The following is a 12,528-nucleotide window of genomic DNA, read 5'->3' as shown; positions in this document are numbered from 1 at the left end:
GATACAAATAGTCCGATTCATAGATAAAAAAGACTCAAGTTTGAAGAAAATTAGACTTAAAATAAAATTAAAATAAAAGAAGGATGCATACGATATTATAGAAAATGAAGATACTATGCAATGAATCCAAAAAGATATAGACGTCGTTGTGAAGAAACAAAAGTTTCTTTTTGGAATAAAAAAGGAGTGTTCACGCAGTAGTGTTCACGCGGCGTGCGCAGGCGCGCGTGGGCGCGGGGCGGACGCGAGCGCGGGCGCAGGGCGGACGCAGGGCGGACGCGAGGCGAGCGTGGCATGACAGGCAAGCGGGCGCGTGGGGTTCATGAGGACAGACGAACAGATGAAAGGAAATATATATTTGAAAATACTTCAAGAGAAAAAATTTGTATTTTCTTTATCTGCTTGTGATCTTTCCATCTCATCCATCCATTTTTTAGTCATTAGTATTTTCTTTAGTCCCACATCGGAAAACCATGTAAAACTCCTCCCTCTTGATACCTATAAAAAGGCTTTTGTACTCCCATTGGAGGGGGACCTCAGAAATTCTTTTAGAGCCTTGCATAGAGGAATAGAAAGGGACTACTTCATGAGCAGCTAGGCTAAGCAGTCTTGAGAGTGGAGAAAAAATTTTGTAACGACACAGAGATGGTTTATTGTTTTAAATTTTCTTGTATTTCTTTATATGCAATAAAGATTATGCTTTTTATTTAAATCGTCATGAGTTCTTTATTTGCTCTCTTTCATATGCTTTTATTTATGCTTTCCTGTTAGATTAATATTAGGAACAACTTTTACTTTCCGGAGACATGCCGTGATCTATAGGTACGGAACGTGCCGAGGAAAGAAGAGTTGTTTATCTAGTACTTTTCGGAGACATGCCGTGATCTATGGATACGGGGTGTGCCGAGGAAAGATAGGTATTTTTTTTAAAATTAATCGTATCTATTTAATTAAAAAAGAGATACAACTCCGGTAATGCAAAATTAATTCAAAACTTCCGAGCTTTTTATTTTCTAATTACATCAATTTTAAGATAATTTATTTTCTAAATCAAAACAATGCTTCTTTCTTTTATTTTGTAATCTCAACTTAGCCCAAGGTCCCTGAGGATACGATCTCAACTCATCCTATCTACGTAGTGAGTAGAGTTATTTTTGGTGCTATCAATGATTACGCATCAAATTTTGGCACCGTTGCTGGGGACCTTGGCATGGTTGAATTTAAAAAAAAAAAAACCACTGATATTTCATAACACTTAACTAAAATAGCGTAACCTCAAATATAAAAATTTCTAACTTGATTGGACACCTTGTTTCTTTGCATTGCATCTTCATAATTAATTTTAAGGGTGCAACCCATTAACTAAGATAAGGTGGGGATTTGATCACCCTTCCTTGGCCCATAAATCACTCCCTTGCATTTGCATAACCTAGACCTTAATCTAAAATTAATTAGACGTTGATCCTAAGGATTTCGAGCTCATTAGGACAAGTGACCCTGAGAGTTGAATCGGGTTAGACTTGGTCAGCTAGCTAGTGTCTAGGCAAGTGGTTTGCGGGACGACTGGGCCCAAAGGAAGGTGGTTTTTAATTGGTTCCGTTCGCTGATCTGGCCAATTTAATTGATGTCTAAAGAAAGCAACGGGGGGACTCCCACCAACCTTATACTTACCTGGCCAGTTGGTTGGTCAAGCTCTGACTTGGAGGGCTTGAAGGCTAACTACAGTTAGGAGCTGTCTAGAACTAGGATAACTTTAGGATAGAGAGTCCACTGCGTGTTAACTTGATTGTAATTAAAATCTAACTACAACTAATTCTTCTATTAGTTTTAGGACTTCTTAAGATCTCTTCTTTAGAACTCTTTTCTCTCTTCTCTTCTCCTCTTAATAAAAAAAAAAATCCTTAACAGACTAGGATAGTCCTACATAGACCTTTTAGTTGTATGTTAGGTCGACGATCACTAAAACCCGACTTGCAACCATTAGACGAAGAATTAGAAAAGACTCTTAGGACTATCTGAGTTAGAAACATGGCTGCACCTGATGAGGCTAATCCTCCACGCTCATTGAGAGAATACTTCACTCCATCCTCGTATACCTACTCTCCATGCATTCAAGCACCTCCAGTAGAAGCTACCCAATATGAGATTAAGTCTAGCATTATTCAAATGTTGCCATAATTCTATGGACTTAGTAACGAGGACCCATACAAACACTTGGATGAATTTCTTGAAATTTATTCCACAGTAAAAATCCAAAACTTCTCAGATGATGCCCTTAGGTTGAAACTGTTCCCTTTCTCACTTAAGGACAAAGCCAAACATTGGTTAAACTCCTTAGACTCTATAACCATTTCAACTTGGGAACATCTTCAGAGAAAATTTCTCAAGAAATACTTTTCAATTGAAAAAAACAAATCAAATTAGAAAAGCTATCACTAGTTTTTTCCAATTGGAGGGTGAACATTTTCATGAGACATGGGAAAGGTTAAGGGACCTCATTCGTAAATGTCCACACCATGTTGTCTCTAAATGGCAACTTTGTCAGTATTTTTATGATGGTCTATCGGAGAAACACCAACAAATGATTGATGCATCATGTGGTGGGACATTCATGCTAAAGAGTGAGGATGAAGCCTGGCAGCTCTTTGAAACACTTAGTGAGAATTTTCTACATCATATGTCTGCCACCTCTAGAGAACAACCCATGCTTCAACAAAAAAAAAGTGGAATTTATCAGATTGAAAATGTCATGGATATCCACAGTAAGGTAGATGAACTGTCCCAAAAATTAGACCGTCTTCTAAATACTAGACAATCCCCGATTCCACCTAATCCAATCCAAGAAGTTTGTGCATTGTGTGCAAGTCCGAACCATTTTGTTAGTGAATGCCCAGCCGCACCTCAATTTTCTAAGTTTGTGCACGAGCAGGTTCAGCAAGATCAAGTCCAACAAGCTCGCAGATCAGGAAACGATCCATATTCGAACACTTATAACCCCGGCTGGAGAAATCATTCAAATTTTTTTTGGAGACCACAACCAGTGGTTGGCCCTGCCGCACCTCAACCTCAATATCAGGACCCAACATATAGGCATGGACCATACCATCAATTTTAAAATGCTCCTCAACCGTCTACTACTGGTCACAGCTCAGCTTTTGAGGAAAAAATTCTGAAAGCACTAGAACGATTAGAAGTCAACACTCAGATCCTTAACTCTCACACACAATCCATTGCTAAGCTAGAGATCCAAATAGGTCAACTAGCGACTGCATTCAGTAGGAGGGAAGGAGAAAAATTACCTAGCCAACCGGAGAGCAATCCAAGAGGGCAATTTATGATTGAGAGTTCTAATACCCCAGAAGCTTTTTCTGAACATGCCAAATCAATCATGACTCTGAGAAGTGGGAAGGTCATTGAACACACTAGTAAAATCAATGAGACCGATCCTAAACTTCTAATCGAAGCCAAATCACCCAAGAATAAGCAGGACCTTAAAATAAAGAATGAACCTACTGCACCGGAATCATCTTACTTGCCTAAAGCCCCATTTTCGGATGCCCTGAAAGCCCTTATTCCTGCAGATAAGAAGGGAGGAAGACTCGACGAGATGTTGGAATTGTTTAAGCAAGTCCAAATTAATCTTCCCCTTCTAGATGCAATCAAACAGGTCCCTGTTTATGCCAAATTTTTGAAGGATTTGTGCACCCAAAAATGTAAATCTAGATCACAAATCCCAAAGAAAATATGCCTCACTGAACAGGCTAGTTCTGTCTTCCAACATGCTACTCCTCCAAAGCTTAAGGACCCAGGAGCCCCCATCATTTTTTGTGTTATAGGAGATTATCACATTGAAAAAGCTCTTCTGGACTTAGGGGCAAGTGTGAATCTTTTACCTAGTTCGGTATATGAACTTTTTGGATTTAGAGAACTGAAACCCACATCAGTCACACTGTAATTAGCTGACAGATCAATTAAGAAACCACGTGGAATGCTTGAGGATGTCTTGATCAAGGTAGATGAGTTTTACTTTTCAGTTGATTTTCTGATTCTCGACATGGAACTAAGTGGCAACCCAAGATAAATTCTCATTATCTTAGGACGACCCTTTCTAGCTACAGCAAATGCATGCATTAATTGTAGGACAGGAGTCATGGACGTATCGTTTGGGAATAAGAAACTGAGACTAAATATGTTTGGTGCTTCTCAAGGACCATCAATGGATAGTTGCTTCAAAGTAGATACACTAGAAGACATTATAGAAAATGCAACACCCACAATTCTAGCACCAGACCCCTTAGATACTTGCTTGGCTCACTTTGGAGTATATGACTTTGAGGGATATATGAAAGAAGTTAACACCTTATTGGATACACCACACGATACAACCACTCCTCCATGGATAATCAAGTATGAGCCATTGCCCACCTTTTGTTGGTTTTATTACATATGACGTCTGGCTGAAGATGTTAAACTTAGCACTTTTTGAGAGGCAACCCAAATTTTTTTTATTTTATTTTAACTGATCTTCATTTTTTTTAAGAATAAAAGACCGCTCTGTATGGAAGAGTCTGTCAATAAACTTGATGTCTGGCTGAAGACGTAAAATTTTGCGCTTGTTGGGAGGCAACCCAATGATTTCATATTTTTTTTACCTTATTGCAGCTACAGAAATTTAGAACAAGAGCCTATTAATCAATGAAGCTATCTTCAACTTCTGAAGCAAAATTATCCCAGGTGCACTCTCTCCTTTTATTTTCTTTGCTTTCCTACTCCATTGAGGACAATGTAGATTAAGTTGGGAGGGAAGAAAATGAAAATTAATCAAATTCTTGAGTATGGTCAGAAATAATTAGTTTTGTGTATCTGAATTTTATTTTGATTAAGAGTCAATTAGGCATCCTAATAAATGAATGATTAACAGTCAAGATAATTTTAGAGATACTGAGAAATAAATTATTAAAAAAACCCAATGAATTATAGGATTTAGACTAGATCAAATTTTAGGAATGATTCTACAACCCTCTTCTTACTGATCTCAATAAAGAATCTGCTTCATGAAAGATTGGGTGGAAAGGTCGAGGTATGCAAAAATTCTTCTTAAAATATATTTTTTATTTTTAAAAAAAAATATTGATTTCCTACTGAGTAACCGGGCCCCTTCGCCTAAGTAAGTGTTGTGGTTCGCGTAAAAAGGTGGGCAATATTAAAAAAAAAAGTGGATAATAAGGAGACTAAATTGCAAGAAGATAATAAACCCCTCTCACGTTAAGTTAGAGGATTTAAAGAGTAAAGTGGGGAGTTGGTGAAAGAAAAGCTCTTGAAATTTCTTTAGTTAATACTCAGCCACTAGTTGGGTCAAATTGATAATCCAATGAAATATCTCTTTAATGGTTTGACCAGGTATCATCTACCTTTTGGGATGCCTAACCTAATTTTTGATTCAAGACCGAGTCGGTATACAATGCTGATATATCTATTTTACTCGAGGACGAGCAAAATTCAAGTTGGGGGGGTGTGATAAACACTTAATTTAAGTCATTTAAAGTAAAAAATTATATTTAATTTATTTTATTTATTAAAAATTTGATGCTTCTTTTTATGTTTTATAGGAAAGATGATCGTCGATACAAAGAGTCCGATTCATAGATCAAAAAGACTCAATTTAAAAAAAATTAGACTTAAAATAAAATTAAAATAAAAAAAAGATGCATACGGTATTATAGAAAATGAAGATACTATGCAAGGAATCCAAAAGGATATAGACGTCATTGTGAAGAAACAAAAGTTTCTTTTTGGAATAAAAAAGGAGTGTTCATGCGGCAGTGTTCACGCGGCGTGCGCGGGCACGCGTGGGCGTGGGGCGGGCGCGGGGTGGATGCGGGGCGGACGCGAGGCGGACACAAGGCGAGCGCGGCACGACAGGCAAGCGGGCGTGCGGGGTTCATGAGGACAGACAAACAGATGAAAGGAAATATATATTTGAAAATGCTTCAAGAGGAAAAATTTGTATTTTCTTTATCTGCTTACGATTTTTCCATCTCATCCATCCATTTTTTAGTCATTAGTATTTTCTTTAGTCCCACATCAGAAAATCATGTAAAACTCCTCCCTCCTGATACCTATAAAAAGTCTTTTGTACTCCCATTGAAGGGGGAGCCCAGAAATTCTTCTAGAGCCTTGCATAGAGAAATAGAAAGGGACTACTTCATGAGCAGCTAGGCTAAGCAGTCTCGGGAGTGGAGAAAAAATTTCGTAACGACACAGAGATGGTTTATTGTTCTAAACTTTCTTGTATTTCTTTATATGCAATAAAGATTATGCTTTTTATTTAAATCATCATGAGTTCTTTATTTGCTTTCTTTCATATGCTTTTATTTATGCTTTCCTGTTAGATTAATATTAGAAACAACTTTTACTTTCTGAAGACGCACCGTGATCTACGGATACGGGACGTGCCGAGGAAAGAAGAGTTGTTTACCTAGTACTTTCCAGAGACATGCTGTGATCTATGGATACGGGGTGTGCCGAGGAAAGATAGGTATTTTTTCTAAGATTAATCGTATCTATTTAATTAAAAAAGAGATACAACTCTGCTAGTACAAAATTAATTCAAAACTTTCGAGCTCTTTATTTTCTAATTACATCAATTTTAAGATAATTTATTTTCTAAATCAAAACAACACTTCTTTCTTTTATTTTGTAATCTCAACTTAGCACAAGGTCCCTGAGGATACGATCTCGACTCATCCTATCTACGTAGTGAGTAGAGTTATTTTTGGTGCTATCAATGACTACGCATCAATGATCTAATCAGGATTGACAGTTTAACCCTGAGTCATCCTAAACACAGGGATCAAAAAGATGAATTGTACAATAACCATATTCACGTAGATTCTGAGTGTTGCGATTGTGACTATTCGACCTATCCGGACGTCAGATACCATTGCTAGATAGTCACTTCGATTAGTACAGAAATTGGTTCCTGTGCTACCGGCTTAGGTTCGAACCTGTGGGGTCACACACATTAGAGGTTCCTATCTGATCTGATGACTGATGAAGAGTCCTAATGCTCGTAGACTTTGAGTCCTACGTATCTGAAACTCTGTGATCGAGAATCAAGATTCTTTAATCACGAGTTCCACATATTTTGGGTACCGGAGTCAAGAGTCCCACTGGTTTGGGACTTTTTGATCAGGATTTCATATCGATGGACTCTGATGCTTGATTGTCCATCGGATTTGGACTCAGTATTTATGAGAGATTTAATTAGTAATTTGATCGTTAATTAACTCAATTTGATTGAGTAATTATTTTTGGATCAAGTCCAATTGAATTGGATTCAGTTGGGTTTCACCCGATTAGGTTAAGTGTTGACCTAATCGCCGAGGTAGTTTGGTCCCTGATCTGATCAGAGGTTGGGCTTAGTCAATTTCTGATTTGATTAAAATTTTATTGAGCTTAATTAAACTTAATTAAGTTGGATTTAACTTAGTCTAATTGTACCTAACCTATTTTGAAAAAAATTTAAAATTACCGTTTTACCCTTACACTGAAATTCACTTCAAATGGTATCAGAGCAGGTTCTAAAATATGATATATATTTGCATACGTAGATTAAGTAGTAATCTAAAAGTTTAAATTTGAAATTTAAAATTTAATATTTGAAATTTAAATTTTGAAATTTGTTCGAAATTTAAAATTCAAAAATTTAAAATTTGAATTTTAAATTTTGAAATTTGAATCAAAATTCAAAATTTAAAAATTTGAAATTTAAAATTTGTTTGAAATTTCAAATTTAAAATTCAAAATTTAAAATTTAAAATTTGAAATTCAAAAATTTGAAATTCAAAAATTTGAAATTTAAAATTTATTTAAAATTTGAAATTCAAAATTTGAAATTTAAAATTTAAAATTTGAAATTTGAAATTTAAATTTTAAAATTAGTATATTTAGATATACTTGATCCAAGTAGCAAGTAGTCTAATTGGGTTGGTTGCCATGGTCATCCGATCATAGGAGAAAAGTAGGGTTTAAAGGCCCTCTCCTCCCATTCGATGAGGTTCTCCTATGGCGGTAGGAGTGCCGATGCGATTATATCCTGTTGGTGCAAAAATTTGCTTGCGCCGGAGGAGCTGGAGTCGGGGAAGTCGCGGTCGCCGCCGGGACCTGCAAAGGAAGTCTAAACCGGAGGTGGGGTTGCTCCGGCAAGACCCTCTGACGCTCAAGTCAGTTCTCTGCCTCAACAAGAATGGAGTGCTCGAACGGAGAATTTAGCAGAGTTTTGAGATAAAAAATGAGCTTAGAGAATAACGTATCTGGGGTTCCCCTTTTTATAGGCGGAGGGTGCCACAGACTGATAGCGACGTTCGTAACCGTCTGATAGTGGGCCGCCCATAGTCAGGAGGAATTTATTGCGAAGGGTAGTGGAGCGGAATCGTGGCTATTGCCGTAGCTCGCCACGTGGAATCAGTTGCGAGGAGTGGAGCAGCGTCCGTTGTCGTGACTTGCCAGCGGATGGGAGAATCGCGCGATATCCGTCGCAGGAGGTGGAGCAGGATCGTGGTCGTTATTGTGGCCTACCAGGGGGTAATGGAGCTGTGCGAAATCCGTTGTAGGAAGTGGAGCAGAGCTGCGACTGTTACTGTGGCCTGTCAGGGAGTGATGGAGCTGCGCGGAATCCGCCACAGGAAGTGGAGCAGGATCGTGGCCGTTATTATGGCCTGCTACGGGGCGCAGATCCATCGGCTGAAGTTCGGCAGCGGTCGGAGTCCGGCCCCCGTAGGAGTCCGGACGAAGTTTGTCTGCAGCCGTTGGAGCCGAGGATGAAGCCCGACTCCCGTAGGAGTTCGGGCGGAGTCTTCCTGCCATTAAAGTTAAAGGCGAAGTCCGGCTCCCGTAGGAGTCCGGACGGGGCTTACCAGTGGTTGACGTTGAGGATGGAGCCCAGCTCCCGTAGGAGTCCGGGCGGAGTCTACTTGCGGTTGAAGTTGTTGGCGGAGTTCGGCTCCTGTAGGAGTCCGGACGAAGTTTGTCTGCAGCCATTGGAGCTGAGGATGAAGCCCGGCTCCCGTAGGAGTCCGGGTGTGGTCTTCCTGCAATTAAAGTTAAAGGCGAAGTCCGGCTCCTGTAGGAGTCCGGACGGGGCTTACCAGCAGTCGTCGTTGAGGACGGAGCTCGGCTCCCGTAGGAGTCCGGGTGGAGTCTACTTGCGGTTGAAGTTGTTGGCGGAGTTCGGCTCCCGTAGGAGTCCGGACGAAGTTTGTCTGCAGCCATTGGACCTGAGGATGAAGCCCGGCTCCCGTAGGAGTCCGGGCGTGGTCTTCCTGCAATTAAAGTTAAAGGCGAAGTCCGGCTCCTGTAGGAGTCCGGACGGGGCTTACCAGCAGTCGTCGTTGAGGACGGAGCCCGGCTCCCGTAGGAGTCCGGACGAAGTTTGTCTGCAGCCGTTGGAGCTGAGGATGAAGCCTGGCTCCCGTAGGAGTCCGGGCGGAGCTTGCCGGTGTTTGACGTTGGCGACGAAGCTCGGCTCTCGTGGGAATCCGGGCGGACCTCCTGAAGCCAATTCTGCTGAGGACTTCGGCTATGGGTATTTTATACCCAACACCAGTCTCCCTACTTTCGAGTTTGAATTTCGAACGAAGGAAGTACAGAGAGATGGGTACAGCCGAAGCCGTCCCCTCAAATCCAGCGCACTGCCGCCCCCAGATATTTTGGGCATTAATTACGCGCGTGCCGGAGTCTTTTCAAATTGGGGTGGTACGAAGGGACTCTTCGAAATTCTCACAGGTACACTGGGCTAGGTACGGCACAATAATGGCCCTGCCAACCGTCAGCCGCTTTTAGCCGCCTGCCAGAGGGAGTGGGACACGTGTCGGATGCGGACTGGCTTGGGGGGATTCGCGATCATTATGGCACCAGATCCCAGGGTCTATTTAAACCCGTCCTCCCACCTTTAGGTGCCCTATTTTGTTCCAGAGTTTCGACCAGTGTTTGCCTTCTCTTCGAGAGTCCTGTTTCAGTGGGCATCTTCTCGAGCCGTAGGTGCCTCCCAAATCATCTCTGTCTTCGTCCCTCCGATCCCTCAGAGCGATATAGGTTAGTTCCAGCACCTTCAACCTTCTTTCCACCGCCTAGGGACCCCTTCTCTGTCATTGTTTCTTTTTGCGTCCCTCCGAGTTAGTTTCCTGTGGCCTCTCATCCCCCTTTCTGTCCGCCTTCTTAGGGACCTTTAGAGCCCCCCTTTGAAACTACTCGAAATGTCTTCCGGCTCTTCTGCTCCCTGCAGTTCCGGGAGCTCTTCCATCTCAAACCCCTAGGTCCCCGGCTCTGTAGATGAACCTGCGTCTGGGGCTGGGCTTCGCCCGATTTTCGCGTCGGGCGCCATTCCATGTTCCCTGACCTCGGAGGAACTCCTTCTGATAAGGGTTCAGTACGGAGTTCCTCCGGAGTACGACCTGGAGCTGCCTGGCCCTTCTGACCGGGCCAGCACTCCCCCTCCCGGTCGCTTTTGTTTGTACCAGGAGGCGTTCCGTGCCGGACTCCGGCTTCCGCTTCCTTCTTTTGTCGTTGCCCTCTTCCGTTTCTTGGACATCTCCTTGGCTTCTGTGGCCCCGAATTCTTTTAGGTTTTTGATAGGATTTCTCTCCCTCTGCCACGTAGTCGAGGTCCAACCGTCCCTCTTCTTGTTTAGGCACTTCTATACCTTCAAGCGCCATCCTTCGGCAAAGGACTGGTGGTACTTCTCCCCCCAGTTCGGCAAGAAGGGGTTGCTGAAAGGCGCCCCTTCTTCGATCCACAATTGGAAGGGGAAATACCTCTTCGTCCACTGTCCGACCCTGAGACTGGGCCTGCCCCCTTGGGGCTCTCTGAGGGATTCTGTCCGCCGGGCTCCCAGCCTGGGGGAGGACGACCTCTAGGCCGCCCAGAAGCTTTTAGCTTATTCCGCTCCTTCCCTTCCCAATCTTTTGAGGGAGCAGTTTCTTTTCAACGTCGGCCTGAGTCCCCAGGATCCAGCGAGTATTCATCTTTTACCTTATCTTCTCTTTTCATGCCTTTCTTCTCTTCTTCTCTTTACCTCTTCTTCCTTCTCTCTCTCTTTCTTCTTTTCTTCTCTCTCTTCTTTCTCTTTCTTTTTTTTTTCTTAGGAATGGACACCGAAGCAGCGCGGATGCTCGCCAGGGGCCTGAGGGCTCACAAGAGGAAGGGCGCAGCGACCTCCGGATCGACGAAGAGGGCCAGGGCGGAGGAGTCGAGCTTAGCTGCACCCGTCCAGACGGCCCCGGCCATCGACATTCCCTCGGATGCCGAGCCAACGGCTCCCCGGGCCTCCTCGAGGAGTCCGCCGACTGGGGCCCCCATTCTGGGGGTTCGCTCTACGGAGGCGCCCGCCGTAGGGAAAAGAAAGAAATCAGTGGCCCGCAGGGCGAGTAGCCGCCGAACTGCTGCGGACGAGTCCCTCTGCTCTGAGGAGGGGTCGGAGAATCCCTTCAATGATAGGGACTTGATCAGGCGGCTGATCGACGGCTGCATTTTGCCCGACATCGTGGAGAGGATCGACCGCGCCGATCCTGAGCAGCGGGCTTGGGATTCTTTGGGGTCCTTCTTTGAGGTAAGCGACTCTTCATTTACATGGCTATTCGGCCTTTGTTCTGATTCCCTAGCCGTCCTTACAGATTGGGCACCAGCTCCTCGCCTATATCGAGGCGGTGAGCCGCACGAGGAGGGACATCCTCCAGGTGGAGGAACGCTGTCAGGCGGAGGTTGCCCGCCTCCAAGCAAAGACAGCCGAAGTAGCCGCCCTCTAGGAGGCCCTGGAAAGGGAAAAGAAAGCCTGGGAGGAGGAGAGGCAGATCTTGGAGGAATCGGCGAGGAAGGCGGAGGCCGAGGTCGCCCACTTGGTCGAGCAAACTCTGGTCCTGGTCTCGGAGGCCAGAGCCCTTGCGGTGGAGGAATTCAAGGCCTCCGCAGAGATGAGGGACCTGAATGTCCAATTTGGCCAGGAAGCGTTCATTAAGGGGTTCGAGCTCTGCCAAGAGAAGGTGGCCAAAAAATTTTCAGAGCTCGACCTCAGCTTCCTAGGCGAGGAGTCTGAAGACGAGGCCGGCCCCTCGTCAGCCGCCACTACTGTCGCAGCCCCTGCGCCGAGTTCTCCACCCCCCACCCCTGAGGTCTGAGACCTTCGATCTTATACCTTTACTTCGTCGTAATTTTTGTTTTCCGTTCATCTTTAAAAACCATTCAATCAATAAAGTTGAATTTCTTGTTGCGGACGGCTTCTCCTTCCCCCTCCCTCCTTCTCTCTTCTTGCAATGAGTCGTGCTTTGACGCTTTTGCTTTCCGATGGCAGTGCCCTGCAGAAGCGCTCCCCCTGCCCCTGGGGGTCCCGCTGAAATCGACAATCCAGCGGCTGAAGAAGGAAGTCCTTCACCTGACAAAGAAGTTGAAGAAGACGGAAGGTGAGCTCCGCAAATCGAGAGAAGGTCACTCTGAAGCCACCGCTGAGGCCACCCACTTTTGGAGTCTCCATGT

At 43.7% G+C, this 12,528-nt stretch overlaps 1 non-coding gene across 1 annotated transcript; it reads right to left on the bottom strand.

The window, feature by feature from the left end:
- Positions 1-2,416: 2,416 nt before the first annotated feature.
- LOC140851418 (small nucleolar RNA R71) lies at positions 2,417-2,523 on the bottom strand. The gene has a single exon (XR_012134171.1). It is a non-coding gene; the product is annotated as a small nucleolar RNA R71 (small nucleolar RNA).
- Positions 2,524-12,528: the final 10,005 nt, after the last annotated feature.

Source organism: Elaeis guineensis, chromosome 8 (genome assembly GCF_000442705.2).
Source record: "Elaeis guineensis isolate ETL-2024a chromosome 8, EG11, whole genome shotgun sequence".
NCBI classification, from domain to species: domain Eukaryota; kingdom Viridiplantae; phylum Streptophyta; class Magnoliopsida; order Arecales; family Arecaceae; genus Elaeis; species Elaeis guineensis.
Note: the sequence above shows the minus strand (reverse complement) of the source record. Positions and strands in the feature narration are given on the sequence as shown.